The sequence below is a fragment of the Myotis myotis genome, unplaced genomic scaffold, assembly GCF_014108235.1.
Source record: "Myotis myotis isolate mMyoMyo1 unplaced genomic scaffold, mMyoMyo1.p scaffold_m19_p_23, whole genome shotgun sequence".
NCBI lineage: Eukaryota > Metazoa > Chordata > Mammalia > Chiroptera > Vespertilionidae > Myotis > Myotis myotis.
The window spans coordinates 2,257,045-2,280,258 of record NW_023416328.1 but is presented as its reverse complement, the minus strand read 5'-3'; positions in this window follow the sequence as shown (position 1 = coordinate 2,280,258).

Here is a 23,214-nt window from a genome sequence, read left to right as displayed (position 1 = left end):
AACACGTAATGCAACCTTCCATCATCAACATGCATGTTCTGTTCATGGGATTTCAAAAGGATATTGATGAAATGCATGTTATGACTAAGAAATATAGGGAAATCTAATTAATATGTGTGCCTGAATGAAAATAGTCATCACAATGAACTCTGGGTCATCCAGGTTAATGCATCCTAGGGAATTCTTCAACACTCCTAGTAATGGGGTCTCATCGTTAGCAAACATTCTAAATGCTATTCTCCACAGTTGTTTGTAGAAACATTTATATCTGCCACGTGAAGCATTTTTCATTGTTTTTCTCTATGCAGACACATTTAAAATAACTTTTTGCACCCTTCAGTGTCTTAATCATGGATGCTGACGGTGTTATTCTTACTGTCGGAGATGTGGATTTTGCGAAGGACCTAGCATGAGTGCTGGAACTAAACAGGTGTGCAATGCAAAACATATGTAACTAACTAAAAACTCTTCAATGACATTTTACTACTCTCTGGGCTCTTTAGGAATGTTTAGAGCATCTTCTATGTTTTGGTATTCCCAGCACCTGGGCCATAGTAGCACTCAATAACGTCAAAACACATTAATGGACCACTTAATCATGTATAACATGAATCTATAGTTTTAACTTATTTATATCATTTAATTTTTATCACTTATAAAACAACTGCAGTATCAGTGAAAGGACCTTTGAAAATGCCAATAGGTACATATTTATATATATCCTATATAATAACAGGCTAATATGCAAATTGACCGAACAGCAAAACGACCAGTCGCTATGACGCGCACTGACCACCAGGGGGCAGACGCTCAACGTAGGAGCTGCCCTCTGGTGGTCAGTGTGCTCCCACAGGGAGAGCACCACTCAGCCAGAAGCCGAGCTCACGGCTGGCAAGCGCAGTGGCAGTGGTGGGAGCCTCTCCCGCCTCTGTGGCAGTGCTAAGGATGTCTGACTGCTGGGGGACCACAGGTAGTGGGCCTAAGCTGGCAGTTGGACATCCCCTGAGGGCTCCTGGACTGTGAGAGGGCATAAGCCAGGCTGAGGGACCCCCCGAGTGCACAAATTTTGTTCACTGGGCCTCTAGTATATACCTATTTATACATACATATATAATAAAACAGCCATAAGCCAAGTTTATATAATTACAGGGTACATGTTTTATGAGGAATTTCTAGATAACCCTCCTATTAAAGAGAACTAAAATGCTATTATTTGACTTTCCCTAATCATTCAAATATGAGCAAAATTAGGTCTTTGATTCTGTACAGCGAGTAAGGCAAAGTTTGTTGAGCGCCCAAAGGTTCGTCTTATGAAGGCTGGCTGTTTCAATGGCACTGATGGGTATGCTCAGGGCTCCAACACTATATCTCAAGAAGACACACACACTTCCTATTCAGAAAATCCACGGGAGATTAACTGAAGAATTATCATCAGAGCAATAATGGCTCCTCCGAGAGAATGTGATGCCCAAATATTGTCGTCCACACACATTTTGGCTTTTTTTTTTTTTTTTTTTTTTAACTTGCAAGAGCATCAGGGCATAAGAAAGAATGAGTTTCCTCGGAGCTTTGTCGGGTGGAGACAGGCCCAGATGTCTTTATTAGGCAGGCCCCCTGGGGGTGACCCCGGCAGGGGTACCACTCACAGGCGGATGCCTAATCCGTGAGCATCTCTGTGCTCATTAAGGTGTTCATTAGCGGTGGGGGACCTCCCAAGGAGGGACCTGGTACTGCGACTCCTCCGACTCTCACTCCAGGGGTAAGTAGGCACACCAGTCTCACAGACACACACACACACACACACACACACACACACACTCAGGACGAGCCACTGTTCACACACATCCTGAGCACAAATCCACTGAGCAGCTCTCTTCCACACGCCGGGGCTGTATTATGAGAACGATTAAAAGGGGTTTCCATAGATGTCATTTAGAAATTTTAAAAAATATATGTACATATGTTTATTGATTTCAGAAACAAAGGGAGAGGTAGAGAGAGATAGAAACATCAATGATGAGAGAGAAACATCGATCAGCCGCCTCCTGCATGCCCCCCACTGTGGATGTGCCTGCAACCAAGGTACATGCCCTTGACTGGAATCGAACCTGGGACCCTTCAGTCCACAGGCCAACACTCTATCCACTGAGCCAAACCAGGTAGGGCGAGATGTCATTTTTATTAGCCTATTGCAGCTTTCCCTGAACCACTTCCCCAGTTAAAAATGCTGGATCCGTGGACAGAAATGTTCGAGTTGTGAATTTCATTTCTGTCTTTATTGTAACAAAAAAAAGTTATACAGTTTTTTTATTCCTGCAATTTCACTTGTGAGAAGCTCTTGTACGTGACCACAGTGGTAGAATTTTTATTCTTCTTCTTCTTTTTTTTTTAATGTGAGATTGAGTCTATGTACAAGGTGGGGCAAATAGACTTTGTAAGGAAAACAATACAATAACTAATACATAATAATACCAAAATAAATTGGTTTCACATACAACTGTAAACCTATTTTTGCCTCTCTCTCTCTCTCTCTCTCTCTCTCTCTCTCTATCTATATATATATATATACACACACACACACACACACACACACTAGAGGCCCAATGCACGAAATTCGTGCAAGGGGCTTGGCCCTGCCAGTCACGGTGGCTTGTCTCGTCTGGAAGGTTGTCCAGATGGACATCCGGAAGGATGTCCAGAAGGTCGTTCAGCTGTCCAGTCTAATTAGCATATTACCCTTTTATTATTATAAATATGTTGCAATAGCCCTAAGTCTTTCTTTTATTTTATTTTTTTAATATATTTTATTGATTTTTCACAGAGAGGAAGGGAGAGGGATAGAGAGCCAGAAACATTGATGAGAGAGAAACATCGATCAGCCGCCTCTACCCAGGTACATGCCCTTGATCGGAATCAAACCTGGGACCCTTAAGTCCGTAGGCTGACGCTCTAGCCACTGAGCCAAACCAGTTAGGGCCTTTCTTTTATTTTAATCCTCACCCAAGGATACATTTTTATTGATTTTAGGGAGAAAGGAAGAGAGGGGGAGAGACATTGATGTGAGAAACTTTGATTAGTTGCCGCCCATACAAGGATGGAACCCGCAACCTCGGCATGTGCCCTGACCGGGAACTGAACCTGCCCCCTTTCGATGCATGGGATGACACTCCAACCAACTGCGCCACCTGGCCAGGGCGTTTTCTGTCTTCCTTTTTCCTTATTTCTTTCTTTTCTTACACTAGCCCTGAGTCTTCCCTTACGCGTGATCATATCAATTTCTTACCCCGAAGCCCAGGCTGCCCAAGGAAACATTTACTGTTTTCACGCCGTTTCGCACTGAAGGAAGCGATAGCTCTTTTCATGGAAGCACACTGCGGGTGTTAGCACTTGAGACAAGGCGAGCACCGGGAACTCAAGTTCGCTGTTTGATCGCTGCGTCCCTGACAAGCATCGTCAGGGAGCGTCCAAGGGTTAGACTTTCTTCCAATCTATGACTCTCTCACCATTTCCCCCCACAATCGGTTGGGAGATTAAAAAGAGAAAACTCATTTTAAAGCCCCCCTTTTCCAGAGAGAGAGACAGAGAGAGAGAGAGAGAGAGAGAGAGAGAGAGAGAGAGAGAGAGAGAGAGACTATTACAGACTCAGTGACTTTGGACACGGGTTTTATGCCGCCGCCACAGCACAGCACTTTCTCTGACTCACTTGGGGGCAAAAAACAGAGCTTTCACCCTCACCTTGACTCACTTGCTTTATATAGGAATTGGCTGAGGGATACTGCAAGTGTGGCTAAGCCGCCTCTGGGAGCTGGCAAGGGTGAAAAGAAAATTATATATAAAGTTAGTGCTTCGATACTAGGGAGATGGCTTTTTTTTTTTTTTTTTTTTTTTTTTTTGCCCAAAAATATATAGTAAACGTTGTAACCTTCCATTAGGGAACTAGTTGACATGGAACCGAGAGAAGCTGGTTTACAATCTTCGTCCACACCTCGCCGATCTTCTGTACACACTCTCTTTGCCATCATTCCCTGACCCTTTGCATCAAAAACAAATATTTAAAAAGACGGACCCCCCCCCCCCCCCCCCACACACACACACCCCACAGATCAATGGACCAAGAGGAGAAGGCCCGGATCTTAATGGCGGATGCTGCAACATGTCCCCACGTGGACGGAGAGCTGCCCCATGCACAGACTCATCACTTACAGCCCCTTCAGCTCAGCGCAGTGGGGTGGGGTCTGTCCTATGTCAACCAGGTTCGCTGCAGTCCGACAGTCCTGAAATCGCGAAGGCCTGTACAACTAAGAACTAAGGTCAAATCCTGGCCCAAGGTCTCTCTACGGTGATTCAGATGCTTTTTTTTTGGGGGGGGGGGGGTTACTCCTCACCAGAGGAAATTTTTCCTATTGATTTTTAGAGAGGATGAGGGTGGAAGGGAGGGGGAGAGACAGAGAGAGAGAAACATGGATGTGAGAGAGACACATCAATGGGTTGCCCCCTGCATGCACCCCGACCAAGGCCAGGGATTGAGCCTGCCACTGAGGTACGTGCCCTTGACTGGAATCGAACCCGGGACCCTTCAGTCTGCAGGCCGATGCTCTATCCACTGAGCCAAAGTAGCTAGGACAGCTGCTCTACTCTTATATATATATATTTTAAAAATTTTTTATTGATGGCAGAGAGGGAGAGAGAGACAGAAACATCAATGATGAGAGAGAATCATGGATCGGCTGCCTCCTGCACGCCCCACACTGGGGATCGAGCCTGCAACCTGGGCCTGTGCCTTGATGGAGAGAACTGAACCGTGACCTCTTGGTTCATGGGTCGACGCTCAACCACTGAGCTACACTGGCTTGGCTGGATGCTGTCCTCTGAAGAGTCCCAGCTTGACTGAGCCCTACCACCTTAACTGTGGTCAGTTCTCACACCAGAGTGAAGAGCCCCCTGGAAGGTCTTCCCTTGGCTGTGACAGGCATGACCCACGGGTGACACACATCACCTTGCTCACAGCTCATTGGCCAGAATTTTGCACTGGACCCACCCACTCACCTGGGGGTGGGGGGCGGGAGTTTCCCTCCCATCATAGGCCTGGGAGGCAAAGACCTGCGCATCCCCTTTTCACCTCCCTCTTTTCCCACATTATATTCCGTTTTTCTCCAAGGACTTCTTCCTCCGTAAGTTCACGGTCATTGCTTCCCACCTGGACCTCAGAGCAGTCCCGGGACCACGGTGGCACCCGTGCACCCAATTCCGAGATGAAAGCAATTTAGCCAGAGTGCTCTGGCATCCTCACTTCCTATTAGATAAAGGGCTATTAGGGATCAGCCGTGTCATCATAAAATCTACTATTATGATGCATTTTCTTCCCTTCATTATCCAGGGCCAGTGGTCTTCCTTAATTACCCATTTCTGTAGAAAGTCAACGGGCAGCGATTCTTTGGGGATGTGATTATTTTGCTGTAATACATCCGCGAGGGTCCGAAACCATTGTTTCCGAGCAGCAGTGAGAGATCTATCCATTTAGCCAAGAAGGAAAACATCACCCTGAAATGAAAACACCTCTTTTCACTGCGTTTTGTGTAAGTCGGTTTATAATACGTGTATTTCGCAACACTTTCCCCGGACTCTCGTCCTTTTGCATTTGGGACTTGGCTGTATGTTCACTGCTGGATGCTCTCAACGTGGCTTTCTTCCTATTTATTTATTTTTTTCTGAGGAGAGCATCCCCCTCAAATCAATCAAAAGTGTATCAGATGTAAGAAGAAGTCATACCACCAGGGAGAAAAAGACGTATCTTTCTACTTCCTACGACAACTCCCAATTTCCCAGCTCTCTTCCTTTCCTACCATCACAGTCTTTTATTAATGAAAAAAAAAAAAAATTAGGAGCCAACAAGAAATAATTCACACGGGTCCTCTACCCTATGATTAGCAATTCTGGGGCAAAGTCCTCACATCATATACTGAGGTTACCCAGTTATTTTATTTTTTTTTTAATCCTCACCGGAAGATATATTTTTTTTCCATTGATTTTTAGAGAGAGTGGGAGCGAGAGGGAAAGACAGAGAGAAAAATCTATGCGAGAGAAACACACTTCAATTAGCTGCCTTCCGGAGCCGGCAACCGAGGTACGAGCCCTTGATGGGGATCAAAGAAGGCGGGACCCTTCGGTGCACAGGCCAAACCCTATCCACTGAGCCAAACCGGCAAGGGCTTACTCCGTTATTTTAAAATCATCTTAGATATTTGGGCCACTGGCTGTATCCCCAGCCTGCTCCGTTCAAAGCCAGCCTGCTTTTAGCCAGATTCCGGACAGATCACATACACAGGAGGGTGCTTAAAACTATCATGTCAGCGGGATAAGCCTGTAGAATGTCATGGCCACAAATAACACTTCGTTATCCAAGCGATCGCCAGAAAGAGGGGGATGCGACGTTCTGAGAGGCTTTCTGGTAAAGTTCCCGGGGCCCCAGAGGGCCTGGTGACCGGCCACTGGCTGGGCCGGGCCCCTCCTTGGGGTGCCTGTCAAGCGCCAGCAGCTCGCGGGGCTGAGTGAAGTCATTCCATGGGGCTCACCATGGGAACGAGGGTGGGGGCTCTTGGCCTGGGGGACCCCCACAGCTGTGATGTCACCGTGACAAAGACAAGCACCCCATGTGGCCAGGGTGGTGTCGGCTACACCTGGTCGCCTTTGTCTCCCGTCCCCCTCCCCCGATCATTCTGTATCCTTGTGCGAAGCGCCTCATTAGGGGGACAGACTGAAAATTGGGGTCAGGGTATTTAAAGCTGACCCGCGCGCAGGGCCAGACAAGGGCGGGACCCCGGCGGCTTTCACCGCCGAGCCCGGACCACCCCTGAGGTGACACCAATTCAAGGCCGGTTTCAGCAAAGCTTTATTAATTATTGTCCTCGGGAGAGGGGGAGAATTGGCCTGAGAAAGCCAGTGTCATTCTCCGAGGAGGAGTGGGCCGGCAAGAAAAGGAAGGGAGAGAGAGGGAGAGGGGAGAGGGAGAGAGAAAGGAACAGAAGATCAAAAGGAAGTTGTTTCTCTTCCCCCCTCAGCACCCACACCCCCCCCCCTTTGCTTTTCATGCCTCCGAACCTCAAAGGAGGTGGGGGAACAATCAGACCGGGGTCTCCCTGTGCTTTCTGGCAATTAGACTCAGCTGATGGGTTGAAAGGCATGAATGCCAGAGTTCAAGGCCCTTCTCCCCGCGCCTCAGACAACAGGCTTTTCCGAGCAGCCGGGGCCGCAGACACCATCGAAATCATTTCAAACGGAGACTTAAAGGGAGGATTCATTAATTCACTCGCCGAGACAATGACGGGGGGACCGATAACGTCTCTATAAACACTCGGAGAAAGACTGTCATCTCGGGCCGGCCTGTTCCCCGTCTCGTGAATGCCGCGTTACGGAGGCATCTTTTATTTCTCCGGGGAGAGAATTAGGAACCCTTGGGCTGAAAAGCCCTCCACCCCCAAATAACTGGATATTTCATTTTTAACATGAGGCTGAAAGAAGAAAAAAAACCCTGAAAAAAAATATAGAAAACTTCCACCCTTGAATCTGCAACACTCAGGTTGCCTTCTGTCTTGCAAAGAGCAATGAGCTCTCTGGTTTCAGAATTCTTCCATCTCTCCTTGATAGTCTTCCGTGTCTCTGTATTAATTTAATTTTTAATCAATTCATTGAGAAAACAATTTATTTATTTTTTGGTAACTTGGTCCATGTTGGCTAATTAGAGGGGAGGCAAACGCAGTAATCTAGCATGGTGTGTACAGGGGGTGCTCGCTGATTTTTTTTTGTATTTGGGGCATTACCTCGATTTGAATGAAAAAGAAACAAAGATGAGCCTGTGAGCGCTTTGGCCTTAGGGGGCGGCTGGACATGTAGAAGCCGAAGGAAAAATCCAAGGATGGGGGCTCCCTCGCGGGCAGCGAGAAGGAATGAGGCTGAATTTCAAGGCCTCTAATTCTGGAGCCCAAGGGGATCAAATGGTTGAGATCAGTTCGGTCACTTTTACCCCAGTGAGTGCTGATTTGCAAAAGTGCGGCCAGTTTTTATTTATTTTATTTTATTTTATTTATTTTATTTTATTTTATTTTTGTGTGTTTCTTTAAAATAGATTTTGATTGATTTCAGAGAGGAAGGGAGAGAGAGAGAGAAACATCGATGAGGAGAGAGAATCCTTGATTGGCCGCCTCCTGCACACCCCACACTGGGGATCGAGCCCACAACCCGGGCATGTGCCCTGACCGGGAATCGAACCGTGACCTCCTGGTTTGTAGGTTGACGCTCAACCACTGAGCCACACCGGCCAGGCACGGGGTCAGTTTTCAAAATCCTCTGTTATCCGAGGTCAGCTCTGGACTCCTGTATGTGTTCTCCCTGGTGTCTTGCACCTGGAATACCTGTTAGGCTCCGATTTGGAGATGGAGCTCACGCTGGTACCGCACCCGAGAGCAGAAATCACCCACATGGAGAACATGTTTCTACGTGTGTGTGTGTGTGTGTGTGTGTGTGTGTGTGTGTGTGTGTGACCATGCTGGGCTGCTCAGCAGGGCCAGGGTTAACCACTGACATACTGTTGACCCCTCGCAAGCAGGGCTGAGCACTGCTGTGTCAGGGCCTCGCATCTGACATTGGAGGGCTGCTGGGGACCACTGATGACAAAGTGATAAAAAGAAAAGAAAAGAAAAGAAATATGGCCTGGCCAGCATGGCTCAGTGGTTGAGCATCAACCTATGAACCAGGAGGCCACGGTTCAATTCCCGTTCAGGGCACATGCCTGGGTTGCAGGCTCGATCCCCAGTGTGGGGCGTGCAGGAGGCAGCCGATCCATAATTCTCTCTCATCATAAATGTTTCTCTCTCTCTCTCCCTCTCCCTTCCTCTTGGAAATGAATAAAAATATAATTAAAAAAAAATAAAGAATCGTTACTTTCTTTAAAAAAAAGCAATACTTCAATGTCCTTTATATTTATCTCTGTTAATTTCTCCTAAATTCTTCTGTGATCTGCATAGATTCTTCCTTTTGTTTCGTGCCAATTAAATGTGGAGCTAGCCTCAGGGCTGTCGCCGGGTCCCCCTTCCTGGTGAGGCCTCTCGGGGAGCCAGCGCTGGCGGGCAGGGGCAGAGAGGGCTGCTGTCTGGCTGCGTGACAGGCCAGTTCCTCCCCAGCATCTGAAATATTAATGCCCAGTGTCAGGTAGCACATGACCCAAAGCAGCAGCGGCCCAGAGATGTGAATCAGCTTCCTCACTCCTCTCTCCTAAGAGGTTTTGTGGTTGTCGATGTTTTTTTTGCTCAAATGCACATATTTTGAAACCTGCCAGGAAGAATCAAGAATTCAATTTTTAAAAAATGCCAAGCGGTGAACTCAAACCTGATTGTCTTTGCAGCAGAGAGGTTTAAATTCTTTAATCACTCCCAGCCATTTTGATGATCTGTCTTGTTGTTTTTTCTTAAATCTTTTGTGTGTGTGTGTGTGTGTGTGTGTGTGTGTGTGTTTGTTATTCCTTGCCCGAGGATATTTTTCCATTGGTTTTGAGTGCGAGTGGAAGAGAGAGGGAAAGACAGAGAGAAATGTCGGTGTGAGAGAAACCCATCTATGGGTTGCCTCCTGCAGGAGCCCCGACCAGTGCCGGGACCTGGGAGGAGCCTGCAACCAAGGTACGTGCCCGGGACCAGAATCGAACCCGGGACCAGAGTCGAACCCAGGACCCTTTGGTCCGCAGGCCGACACTCTATCCACTGAGCCACACCGGCTAGGGCTCCCTCCAAAGCTTTCCTCTCCATTTTTCTTCCAAAGAACAGCCACTCGTTTATGTAGCACACCCTTCCCGCCTCCCCCTCCCCCCTGCCCCCATCCCTGGATTCCGGGTCCATGCCCATTGCCTTTCTCCATCCTGATAACTAATCTGCTTTCCTCTTACAGCTGCTCACTTAACACTTTAAACCCTGAAGCAGGTACCGACTTTGACAATGAATGGCCACCCTGCCTTGGCCTCATCCTCAAAGTACACGATGCATTCCTGGCCCTTTCTTGTTCCTCGCAAAACACTATGGAGAACCCTCGCCGGTTTGGCTCAGTGGATAGAGCGTCGGCCTGTGGACTGAAGGGTCCCAGGTTCGATTCCGGTCAAGGGCACATGCCTGGGTTGTGGGCTCGATCCCCAGCAGGGGGCGTGCAGGAGGCAGCTGAACAATGATTCTCTCTCATCATTGATGTTTCTTTCTCTCCCTCTCCCTTCCTCTCTGAAATCAATACAAATATATATTTAAAAAAACAGCAACAACACTATGGAAACACCCCTTGGAAAGCCGGCGTCGGTTCAATACCCATTCGCTGCGTCCCTCCCTGGGGGCCGGCGGAGAGGAAGCTGTCACCCCCTGCTTTGAGAGACTTGCAGAGCAGTCAGGGGTAAGATGTATATACATCCACGTAAGGGCAAGAGGAGGATGAGAACAGAATAACATGAATCGAGAGCCCGCTGAGGGCCGGGCCTTTTCCATTCGTTGTGGTGCTAAGTCATCACTGCGGGCTGGTTAAAATTTTATTTTATGTTCATTTTGTATTTTTTTTTTTAATCCTCACCGGAGGACATTTTTCCATTGCTTTTCTTTTTCCGGAGAGAGTGGAAGAGAGAGGGAGAGACAGAGAGAAACATCGATGTGAGAGAAGCCCGTCAATTGGTTGCCTCCTGGCCAGGAGCCCGGGCCAGGGAGGAGCCTGCAACCGAGATACATGCCCTTGACTGGAATCGAACCCGGGACCCTTCAGTCCACAGGACGACGCTCTATCCACTGAGCCACACCGGCGAGGGCTTTCTTCATTTTGAACTTAACTGAATCAAATCTGATGTCAAAGACCAAGCTCCTCCCACGCTGGTCCATCACCTGAGTGCCACTCATCCAAGCTCATTGGGGCCTGGATGTCCCAGGTGACAGCCCAGATGACGACGGGGCAGAGGTCTCCCTAACCATGGAGCTGCCCTCGTCTTGCTCCTACATTTCATGGTTCAAAGCATCCAAGTCATTGGCACCCTCAGCTCCACACTCTACTCGCCAGGCAACTACCAACAGGCCAGACGGTGGCTTCAGTGCAAGAGAAATGAAATCCATGGCCCAGTTATTGTTTTTTAACCCAAAACCACGGCTTGGAGGTCCCCGGGATGGAGTTCAAGTCCTCCCAGCCCACGTGTGGGGAAGAACCTACTCTTTGCTTTCGAATGAACCGGCCTCTTTACCTGGAAAAGTCATTCAAACGCTTACGATTCAGGATCAAGGGGGACGTGAAAATCCTTAACATGTCGTCCATCCTAACCACTGATTTACGATCCAAAAGGAAGACAGTGAAGACACGAGGACTGATTCGTCTCCTGCGAATAGCGTCCGCTCTCGGGAGGGACTCGGGAGAATTCCTGTCATGTGAGGCCTGTGCCAGACCTTCTGTGAGAGGCGGTGTGCTTATGGCTGACATTCAGAAATCCCCAGGCGCGGTGGGTGGGAGGTGCTGGCAGGGAGGGAGCCAAGCGAACGTGCCCCAGAGCCATCCGGAATGTTCAACGGGGAGGGTGCCGGCTCTGCTGTGAACCCCAATTAAAGATAAAACCCTCCCTGGGCGAGCCCGCCCCGCCCTGAGGATAAACAGGACTGGATTCAGGGCGATTGCACGCCCCTCGCTGGGGTAGAGTAACACAGGGTATGGGCCTCTTTTAGGGAGGCACAAAAGAGGCGCCTTAATTATCATCTGGCCAGAAGGAGGGGGCCCAGTTAACACCTTTCTGGGTGGGCTGAAATGAATGCCCCCTCCCCCCCACGACGGCCCACCTCCGAGTCCCATTCTAAAGGACTATACATCCCAGTCGTTGGTATTCAGATCACAGGAGAGGGCATTTAGCACAAGCATTCGTCTGCGGGGTTTGATCTCTCTTTGATTTTGTTCCGATGTACAACTGTGTTGGAAAATGAGATAACGGGGCTCCATGGGGCGGGGACCACGGCCATCCCCACCCAAGTCCGAACATCTGACGTTAACATTCGTTTTTTGTTCCCAAAGTGTTTTCACAGGCGGCTAGCCCGGAGCCAGGCAGCGGGGTGTGTACAGTCGGGCTGCCCACTTCAGGCATCAGGAGGGGCTTTGGGGACAAAAAGACGGGACTTGAGAAGTGTGTCTCTGAAGGGTGAGAAGAGATCAGCCAATGAACTTGTACGCATCTGTGCCTAACCCATGGGGGGGGGGAGTGAGGACCTGGGTGGGAGGGGGTGGGAGCGGGCTGGAAGAGGTTAATGGGGGGGAAAAGGAGAACCTATGGAATACCTTCAACAATAACGATTAAAAATATATAAAAATAAAATGCACCAATGGTCAAATGGGTGGGAATTTTACTCCCTTTGGGCACAGGGGGACTGTACCAGAGGTAATAATGATATCCAACAGTAAGGCAGCATTTTGTCCTTCCAATAGGGGTATAGGGAATGTGCGTATGGAGGTACAGAAGCCTATGTAAACGTAAATGGCATTTTCCTGAAATTACACTGTGTGGCTCACAAAGAGAGGGGTACAAGAGCTGGTGAAAAGCCCTCGCTGGTGTGGCTCAGTGGATAGAGCATCGGCCTGAGGACTGAAGGGTCCCAGGTTCGATTCCGGTCAAGGGCACGTGCCCAGGTTGCGGGCTCCATCCCCAGTAGGGGGCGTGCAGGAGGCAGCCGAGCAATGATTCTCTCTCATCATTGATGTTTCTCTCTCTCTCTCTCCCTCTCCCTTCTTCTCTGAAATCAATAAGAACATATTTTTTTTTTAAAAAAAAGAATTGTAATCCTTACTATTAAAAAAAAATCTGGTGATGTCACAGATGTCACGTGATGTCACAGATGTCACGTGATGTCATTCGGTCCTGTGGCAATCCACAGGACAGGACAGCCGTGAAGTGAGGACACCATTAGCTCCGTTTTGCATGCGGAAAAGTGACTTTCCAAGCCTAAGCGATTCATTCCAAGCTAACGAGGATCAGAAGGAAGACTCAACCCCATTTCTTCCTGACTCTAAACTCAGTGGCATTCAATGGCCTGACTCTGCCTTGCCTATGGGAACGCAGAATTGAGAGGGAGGGTGAGAGAAAGAAGGACAAACGTAGAAAAGCCTGATGATGGGAAAAAGAACATCATACTAGAGCCCTGGCTGGGCAGCTCAGTATCGTCCGGATTCTCCAAGGTTGCGGGTTCGAGCTGAAGCTGAGAGTTGGTGGGGAAAACGGGTGCATTCGTATTGAATTTCTCCATGTTTGCAAGGCCCCTCTCAGCCATAGGATTGCCACATGCCCTAACTCATTCACAGTTCCGTGCAGGTAGAAAAGAAACAGCACCAGCCCTGATTGGTTTGGCTCAGTGGATAGAGCATCGGCCTGCGGACTCAAGGGTCCCAGGTTCGATTCCGGTCAAGGGCATGTGCCTTGGTTGCGGGCACATCCCCAGTAGGAGGTGTGCAGGAGGCAGCTGGTCGATGTTTCTCTCTCATCAATGTTTCTAGCTCTCTATCCCTCTCCCTTCCTCTCTGTAAAAAAAAAAAAAAATCAATAAAATGTATTTTTTTTAAAAGAAAGGAAACGGCACCATTTTGACTTCCAACTTTCCTTCAAGGGACATAGGTACGTTTCGCCTTGGCTAACGTCTTCCCACTGCAAGAGGGACAGTAAGCAAATGTCTACACCGGGCTTGCGGCAGCCTCATCTTCCTTTGCTTCGGATTCAGAAACTGTCACTTCTGGGTTTCCTTTGTGAGAAGCAGTTCCCATAACAACGTGGGAAGCCAGACCTCTGGGGGACACCCTGTGGAGCGCTGGAATGTTTTCTGCCTCCAACACAGGGAGGAGGATGCCAGCAATCCCCCAGCCTCCCTTGTTGACGGGCACTTGCCTGTGGAAATGGGCCAATCCCTGAACGCCAAGGGCAAACCTACTCTTCTGGCAATCACGCAGCATCTCAAATGGCAAAGCTACATTTTTTAATACATCAACTGGTGACTAAAAGACGGAATTACTGTAAAATATTCCCGCAGACTGAAAAATAGATGTGTGTCTCGGGCATTTTAAATAATGATGTTAATCAATACTCTATACAGTTCAAATATAGTGTATACATCTGTGTGGACAAAACATTCCTGTACATAGTAAATATATGTGTACTCGTTATCAAAGATTATCCATCTACGTTTTCTAAAGAATATCGTTTTAGGGAAAAAAGGAATGATGATAGAATGTAGGCTAATTAGCTTTTTTTGTATCTGTACCTAATTGCTAGTGTGGGCCGAACGCAAACACGTTTAGAATGAACTTACAATTCCGACAGGAAGCTACTGAATTGCATGGTAACACATAGAAATAGCCTAGTTTAAAAAATGCCCGTTGCAGTTGCTTTTTAAAGAATTTCTGTTATGGCCCCAGCCAGTTTGGCTCAGTGGATAGAGCGTTGGCCTGTGGACTGAATGGCCTCGGGTTTGATGCCGGTCAAGGGCATGTACCTCAGTTGCAGGATCCTCCCTGGCCACTGGGGCCCTGGTCAGTCGGGGCGCATGCAGGAGGCAACCAATCAATGTGTTTCTCTCACATCAATGTTTCTCTGTCTTTCCCTCTCTCTTCTACTCGCTCTAAATCACTGGAAAAATATCCTTGGGTGAGGATTAAAACAAAATAATAACAATTTTCGTTATGATTATTAATCTATTGTGATTAATGAATATATAACCTATAATTCATTATTTAAATTTAGCTAGACCTGAAAGAATTGGCTGGGGCTCAGTACTCTCTCCGTAATGTAAGGCTGCAACAATAGATCATGTTCTCTTCACATTAATTTATATTTCTAGACCTACAATAATAGCCCAAATGATTCCATTATACAGGTAGTTTTCATAATAATATTAAACTACCTTTACCTCATCCATAAATTGTACATAGTGATTTGTGCTATAGCCATCTTCTTTTTTGATGCTAGTTGAAATGAGAATTTTTAACCCCAGCTCTCCCAAATGCACCCATCCTACGTTTGAAAAAGTTACCAAAATAACAGGCAAAAAGAAAAAAAAAAAAGATGGTATTGGTAATTGACCGACAACCAAGATACAACTAAAAGGATTCTGCTAAATAAAAGGGTCTTGATTTAATTTTTTCCCTTTTGTATATTTAAGGTGATTGGCTTTGTAACATCACAACATAATATCATGAAATTGTTCATGCAGTAAAACTCTAAGAATCAGACTTTATCAGTCTACACTCTTTCCTGTAATGTGACCCGGGACGAAATCTAATTTAACTTTATCCTATCTTTACTGGAGAAAGAAAGTACCTCAATAAAATTATTAGAAGGTTTATGGCTTAATTCTTCTTAGTCTACTATGACATTGGCATTTGGGGGGAATAGAATATTTTGCATTTGGGGTTTGTTTGACATTTCCTCCTGGTCAACTTCAGGTTATATGTTTCCATTCAGAATATGACATAAGAACCACTGTGTTCTCAGCACATCATATCTGGATGCAGACAATAACCATCACCCAGTCAAGGTATTATCTGACTCCCCCCCTGTATAGCCATTATTCTTTCTCTCGCTAATAGTAAGTAATTTCAAAAATCATATATAATAGAAGGCTAATACGCAAATTGTCCCCTCAACCAGGAGTTTGGCCAGGAGGCGGGACTGGCCGGCCAACCTCCCATGTACCCTCCCCCTGGCTGGCCTGGCCCGATTAGGGCAGGCCTGCCGGACCCCAACCATGCACGAATTTGTGCACTGGGCCTCTAGTATTCAATAATTCCCTTTCTTCATCAATATCCCCTTAAATTGCTTTTCTCTTTGTTTCATTTAAAGAGCCACTATTGCCCAGCCAGCGTGGCTCAGTGGTCGAGTGTCAACCTATGAACCAGGGGGTCATGGTTTGATTCCAGGACATGGCATACGCCCAGGTTGTAGGCTCGATCCCCAATGCAGGTGACAGCCAATTGATGATTCTCTCATCATTGATGTTTCTATCACTTTCTCCCTTTCACTTCCTGTCTAAAATCAATAAAAATAGACTTTAAAAAAATAGTCACTACTGCTTTACTTGGCACCCCCATCTCCCAGCAGGTATCTTCATCTCCCTGGACTTTGAAATGGCCATTTGTTGACCATGGACGTGACCTCAGTGACCAGGTGGATTCTTGAAAAGTTGGTCATTTGTTCCCTAACAGGTTTGGGGCTCTCTACTGTGTCCGAGTTGAAATAAGTTGGGCATTTAAACGTTTAGTACACCTGGGGCCGAGTCTTGTGTATGAAACTAATGTTAGTTGACTTCCTTCTTTATACTCTTGTTCTTTGGTGTTTATTCTTATACTAGAGGCCCAGTACACAAAATTAGTGCATGGGTAGGGTCCCTAGGTCTGGCCGGCAATCAGGGACATCTGTAGGGTGACCAGCGGGAAGCAGGATGGGGGGGCTCCCCCACTGGCACCCACCCGCTGGCCTGACCACAGCTGCAGGTTGCCTCCCACTGCGTCTGCCCCCTGGTGGTCAGTGCGCGTCATAGCGACTGGGCCTCAAGTGTTCATACAGTGGTCATAATACTTTATGCATCAAAGCTGTGCAGTTACTCTGTAAAATGAGAATAAAAAGTTCATTTTTTTACGTTCTTAAAACATAGTTTTATTGATTTCCGAGAGGAAGGGAGAGGGAGAGAGAGATAGAAACATTGATGATGAGAGAGAATCATTGATCATCTGCCTCCTGCACACCCTACACTGGGGATCGGACCCACAACCCAGGCAAGTGCCCTGACTGGGAATCCAACCATGACCTCTTGGTTCATAGGTCAATGCTCAACCGCTGAGCCACACGGGCCAGGCAGGAATAAAAAGTTTTCAAAAGCATCTTGCCAAGCAGTGTTTTAGCTCAAACGCAATTCCTTGCGCCAGAATCCAGTCAGACTTTTCAGCATGGATTTCAGTAAATGTATTTATATGCCCCGGACAACATCCCACCTCAGGCCAATATGCTACTCAGCTGATTTATAACATCCATACCCAACTGCCTTCTTAAGAAACCATTTAATTTTAAAAATTACACGCATAGAGTTTTTGTCCTTGACCTTCTTACAGATATTACTGAAAAATCAAGCTTAAAACTCTCCCAAATACCATAAATTACCTCACTCCTCCAGCTTACCTCACCCTGCCTCTTCCCTGACAGCTGGATTAATTTCCAGGAGTCCCATGGAGTCATCTTCAGACATCCATTATCCCGGCATTGCAGCGGGGGCCCGGGTAGGCATTTGCCAACGCGTCCTTTTAATCGTCTCCTAATGATGAATTGGCTTTGAGTGAGTCTGTGTTCTGTCCCTGCTCCTTTCCTGACTCCCTTTTCTCTTGTTGGCCATTGTTCCCTCCCCTGGGGACTTTATTGGAAGCCACAGCATCACAGCGGAAACAAAGACATACTTCCTGACTCCCTCCGCCACCCAGTACCAGGCATTCCTTCCGCACACAATTCCAACTTTATCAAGTGAGTCGACACCTCACTCTGTTCCTTGCTTCCATTTCCTGTTCACGTTGGTACTTGGGGGACTGGATCCATCGGATTTGACTCCTGAGCCATAACCCGAAATGGGAACAGTAGCCCCACAATTTCTTGTCCCAATCATGACCTTGGCTTGACCCTCCCCTTCCATTCCTCCCTCAAACTTTCTCTCCCATGAGCCTTTGCCTCTCTTTCATCATAGAGCTGACATTTCACACATGCTTTGGGCACAGCCTTATATCACTCAGCATCCAGTTGGGAAAACAAAGACCCCCCCCACTAGATACTGCAACAGACAGGCTTGAATATCGGTTACATGGGTGCTGGGAAGCTGGAGAAGAAGAAAGAATGCAAGAGATAACATGGAGATGCTAACTGCAAGGAGAAACTACCACCCATAGGAAAGGATGGGCCTGTCCTCACCGAGGAGCAAAGAGGGTCCAACAGACGTGGAATGCAGTCTTCTGAGAAGGGGTTCCTGGAAGTATGGCTGGTGGTGCGTGTGGAGGTAGCTGGGGCGAGGACCGGATGGTTCTGCTATGACGAAGGGTCACTGATGGGCTGACCCTGACAAGCAGAGGAAGGAGGAAGGCCCTTTTTTGCTCTCCTGCCTCTCTGTCTCCCTCCAATGTCCCAATATCACAACCGAACAGGAAGTCGTCTGACAAAGGACAAACGCACTGTCCTCTCCGTCTTCACAGAGCAGACACAGGAAGGTGAATTTGAAACAAAGAGAAAACAGCCCGATAATTACCTCACCAAGCTCCTTACGTTGGCTTCATCTCAACTAACCACAGTCTTTTAAATATATATATATATATATATATATATATATATATATATATATATATATATTTCAGAGAAGAAGGGAGAGGGAGACAGAGATAGAAATATCAATGATGAGAGAGGACCACCAATTGGCTGCCCCCCGCACGCCCCACACTGGGGATGGAGCCCACAACTTGGGCATGTGCCCCGACCGGGAATCGAACCGCGACCTCCTGGTCCCAGGTTGACGCTCAACCACTGAGCCATGGTGAGCCAGGCTACCCATAGTCTTTCAAACTCTTCACGCATTTTTTTCTCTTCCTGAATTGTTCTTCTTTGTTTTCACCCAGTGAATTCATCCTCTGATGTGATTTTTCCCCCCCTGTAAATCGTCTTTACTTCTGTAGCTTTTCAGACACATGGTCATTATAGCCCTGGGCAATAGGTTCTGTCTAGAGCAGCGGTTCTCAACCTGTGGGTCGCAACCCCTTTGGCAGTCGAACGATCCTGTCACAGGGGTCGCTTAAGACCATCCTGCAGATCAGATATTTACATGACGATTCATAACAGTAGCAACATTACAGTTATGAAGTAGCAACGAAAATAATTTTATGGTTGGGTCACAACATGAGGAACTGTATTTAAAGGGCCAGAAGGTTGAGAACCACTGGTCTAGAGCAGTGATGGCGAACCTATGACACACGTGTCAGAGGTGACACGCAAACTCGCTTTTTTGGTTGATTTTTCTTTGTTAAATGGCATTTAAATATATAAAATAAATTATCAAAAATATAAATCTTTGTTTTACTATGGTTGCAAAGATAAAAAAATTTCTATATGTGACACGGCACCAGAGTTAAGTTAGGGTTTTTCAAAATGCTGACATGCCGAGCTCAAAAGGTTCACCATCACTGGTCTAGAGTATGTCTGTTTACAAGGGAGTTGGAGCTCCTTGAGGACGGGGTGGGCATATCCAACTATCTATTCATGGAGTCCGGCTCAAAATTGATGGTTCAATCTGTGCTCTAATAGTGACTGGGCGGCTGCAAGTCAGAAATGGCACATCTCATTTCTTTCCAAGTTCACTGGCCAGAACCCAGCAGTATGACCCAACCCAACTGCCAGGGAGGTTGGAAAATATAGTCATTACATGTCCCCTCAGAGGATGGAGGGGATAAAGGTTAGTGATCACCTAGACAGCCCCTCTCACACTCTCCGCCTTCAAGTATATCTCATCCAGCAAGTAACGTCATGTAATGCAATACCGCACACATTGGCATATGCTTGGACACACACTACAAGGGATAATATCATTCTCAATCAACCGTAGTTACGGAAAGATGAAAAGCTGATCACATCAGAGCAAACACTTGATATTACTTTGATACATTTTCATAGAACTCATTGACTTAAGAAATATGACAGCAACTAGACTATGTATCTGTAGAAAGAGACTAAGCCATCTAGCTCTGCAAATATTGCTTCATAGGATTTTTTTAAAACTTTTATTATTTTGTTAATCCTCACCCAAGGATATATTTCCATTGATTGTTAGAGAGAGTGGAAGAGAGAGGGAAAGGCAGAGAGAAACATCGATGTGAGAGAAACACATCGATTGGTTGCCTCCTGCCATCTGGGCTGGGGAGGAGCCTACAACCAAGGTATGTGACCTTGACCAGGATCGAACCCAGGACCCTTTGGTCCACAGGCTGATACTCTATTCACTGATCCAAACCGGCTAGGGCGGATTTTAAATAAATGGAGCATCCTGTATTAATAGTTTCCTTCTAAAGGTAGAGGGAAAGATAATACAATGAAAAAGTATTATAATCAACTCAGATTTCATTATTGGAGGGGGGAGGGGAGAGGCACTTTATCCAGTAGTCTATTTCACCAGTATTAATGATGTTTTCATAAATTCTCACCTCTCAAATCTTGGTACGACCCAAATGCTCAAAATATGAGTAGGGATAAATCAATAGTGACACGCTTGCTCAAAGCTCACTCTAAGCCAGTGGTTCTCAACCTTCCTAATGCTGCGACCCTTTAATACAGGTTCCTCATGTTGTGGTGACCCCCAACCATAAAATTATTTTCGTTGCTACTTCATAATGTTGCTACTGTTATGAATCGTCATGTAAATATCTGATATGCAGGATGTATTTTCATGGTTACAAATTGAACATAATTAAAGCATAGTGATTCATCACAAAAACAATATGTAATTATATATGTGTTTCCCGATGGTCTTAGGCAACCCCTGTGAAAGGGTCGTTCGACCCCCAAAGGGGTCGCGACCCACAGGTTGAGAACCGCTGCTGTTTACGAAACCCTACCCTTTGAAGTGTATATCTCCGCCTCGCCTCAGGACAATCTGTGTTAATAAAAAGCATGGGGTCCTGAGACGAAGAGATCTTAGTTTCTTTAACTAGGATCCTCTGACCCCCCAAATGCCTTTCAAAATTATATTTCATCTCTGGACTCTTTACTAAGTTACACGCAGCCCTTCTCCAGCTTGCTGAACACTTCTTGATGCCTGAACAAGAACCCGGCATTAATGGCATCCGAACAGGGACTTTCTGAACCTTGTAGCACCAACAGTTCACAAACACCCCAGAGTCATCTGTGCTTGCCGACCTCAGGACAGAGACTGACTTCGGTGAGCAGGAGGGTGGCTTCTAGTGTGCTTTCTCTCTCTGCTTCTTTTTAAAAATATATATTTGTATTGATTTCAGAGAGGAAGGGAGAGGGAGTGAGAGGAGAAACATCCATGATGAGAGAGAATCACTGATGGGCTGCCTCCTGCACGCAACCCGTGCATGTGCCCTGCCTGGGAACCGAATCGAACCATGACCTCCTGGTTCGTGGGTCGACGCTCAGCCACTGAGCCACGCCAGCCAGGCCCCCTCTCCTTCTGGCTCTGGGTACGTTTAGCTTATACACGATGCACGTACACCTTCCTTCGAAATGGAGCAAGAGAAAAGCAGGGGTGATAAAAGGCTTCCTTTGCCCACACTGCTCTCTCACCCTCTGAGATAAGATGCTGCACATCCACTTTGCATGATGCAGAGAAACGAAGATCCAGTGTCCAGTGTGGGACGCAGAAGGCGGGCTTAGTAGGAGGGCTCACGCAGAAAGCGGGGTCACACAGTAGGCGCTTTTCACAAGGGGAACCTCAAGTCCAAGACAACCAGGATCCTCATGTCCAGCGGTCGGCAACCGGGGGTCCGCGGGCCACTGGTGGTCCGTGAGGTCTGAAAGGTGGGTGAGGGCTGCTCACGATGACAGTGGCATAGCATCGTGATGCATATTCGGGGATCAACAGGGGTGGGTGTCATTTCAGCGCCAGAGAGAAACCGCGCTGTGAGATTCAGCTCTTTGGACAAATTTAGATTTCGGCGGGTCCCGTGCCGTCCTTGCATTCTTCTTTTTTTTTCAAACACACAACACCCTCACCTGAACATATGTTTTTCTTGACCGTAGAGAGAGGGGATGGGAGAAGGAGAGGAAGAGAAACATCAAATCCACGACCTGGGGATGTGCCCTGATTTGGAATCAAATCTGTGACCTTCAGGTGCACGGAATGACTCTCCAACCACTGAGCCACCCAGCCAGGGCGCTGTCCTTCCATTCTAGTAGCAGTGCCTTGTCAGGTGAAGGAGGCTTTTCTCCACCCAGGGCTGCTTTGCTCAGATGCTGCCCGTGCGGTCTGGTGCCCACCGGGAAGGAAGGCAGGCGGGCGTCCCTGCAGATCCTGCCTGGTTACCTAGCACAGTGGTCGGCAAACTGCGGCTCAGCAAACCGCAGCTCGTGAGCCACATGCGGCTCTTTGGCCGTTTCAATGTGGCTCTTCCACAAAATATCGACTTCTGCACATGGGCCACGAAGTTTCAATCGCACTGTACATGCACGCCCGCACGTGGTATTTTATGGAAGAGCCACACTCAAGGGGCCAAAGAGCCGCATGTGGCTCGTGAGCCACGGTTTGCCGACCACGGACCTAGCACAAGCGCTCGGCGAGCTTTCCAAAGCTTCCCTCTCTTTTGTGAACAAACACAGAGCAGTTCTTTTCAAATAGGCCAAGGCCCTGGCCGGTTTTTCTCAGTGGGTAGAGCATGGGCCCTTGGACGGAAGGGTCCCGGGTTCTATTCCGGTCTCCGGTGCAGGTTCGATCCCCGGCCCTGGTCAGGGTGCGTGTGGGAGGCAACCAATGGATGTGTCTCTCACATCGATGTTTCTCTCTCTCTGTCTCTCCCCCTCCTTTCACTCTCTCTCTCTCTCTCTCTCTAAAAAAATAAAATAAGCCCAGATATCTTTGGGGCTTGTCTCCCATCACAGGTGAGTTGTCTGAGGCCAGCACCCTCTCCCCTCCTGAGAAAAGGACTGGAAGTCACCAGGGCCCAGGGCCGTGCAGACCCCAGGTGGGCGGACAGGCAGCCTGGCCGCCGGGGAGACCAGGGCAAGAAGGACCAGGAATTGGGAGGTAGGAGAGGGTGGTGCAAACAAGCCGGGTTGCCCCTTCCCCAGCACCAGCGAGGGAACCGACCCCAGCCCCTGGCAGAACCGCCCTGGGCCTCAGACTCCGCCCTGCGTTCCACTTCTCATCATCTCCCCTCTCCCTCCCCGCGCGCGCCCCGTCTTCCCCATGTTTCTCGACATCGCATTAACTCCCCTCCCAGCACAATGATCGACTCCAATCTGCTATTATCACGGAAATAGAAGAGGTAAAGTGCCTGTAATAGGATCCAAATCAAATCACTTTCACTTCAGCCGCTTTGGCTGTGCAGCCAAAGGGTCCCCCAGGGAGATTCAATACAGAGAAACACCTGCAGACGCAGGCTGAGGCCCCGGGCGGAGATGGAACACGACAGGCCCCGCTCGCCTGTACCCTCTGCTTAGTG